General features: G+C 65.3%; 1 protein-coding gene across 1 annotated transcript in view; it reads left to right on the forward strand.

Moving 5' to 3' along the window:
- Positions 1-277: 277 nt before the first annotated feature.
- Positions 278-513, forward strand: part of FHOD1 (formin homology 2 domain containing 1) — a 14817-nt gene continuing 14581 nt past the window's right edge. Inside the window, exon 1 of the mRNA XM_010001048.1 lies at positions 278-384. The gene's annotated coding sequence lies outside the window, so the exon portion shown is untranslated. The remainder of the gene's footprint in view (positions 385-513) is intronic.

Raw genomic sequence — 513 nt, forward strand, 5'->3', positions numbered from 1 at the left:
CCCCAGGGTGTGGATCAGCCTCTTGCCATGGCTCCAATCCAAAGGGGTTGCCAAGGAGCCCGGTGGCAGGTGCCCTTTTCCCAGCCTGGGGCCCCATCTTTCACCCCAGTCTGCCAGCAGGTTGGGGCAGCAGGTGCCAGGGCATCTCCCAGCAGGGACAAGCTGGGACCTGCCACCCCAGGCTGCCTGGTGGGCTTGGGAGGGTGGCCTGGGGGGTGTTGCAGGGGGGGCTGTGGTGGGCAGGGGGGGTGCTCATCCAGGCTGTCTGCACCCCCAGCTGGAGGACTGCACGCTGCAGGTGTCACCCTCAGGGCACTACCTGGACCTCGACTTGTCTCTGCTGGAGCAGAAGGATGAGCTGGAGGGTTTCTACGAGGAGGTCAGGTGAGACACGTGGGGGACAGGACACTGTGTGTGTGTGTGTGTGTGTGAGCAGCACGGGCTAAAGGGGGCTGTGGGCCTGGGGTGTGCCTCTGTGGGGGCCTCACACATCCTTTTTTCCCCCCCCCCACC

The sequence above is a fragment of the Chaetura pelagica genome, unplaced genomic scaffold, assembly GCF_000747805.2.
Source record: "Chaetura pelagica isolate M959 unplaced genomic scaffold, ChaPel_1.0 scaffold856, whole genome shotgun sequence".
In the NCBI taxonomy this organism is placed as follows: Eukaryota; Metazoa; Chordata; class Aves; order Apodiformes; family Apodidae; genus Chaetura; species Chaetura pelagica.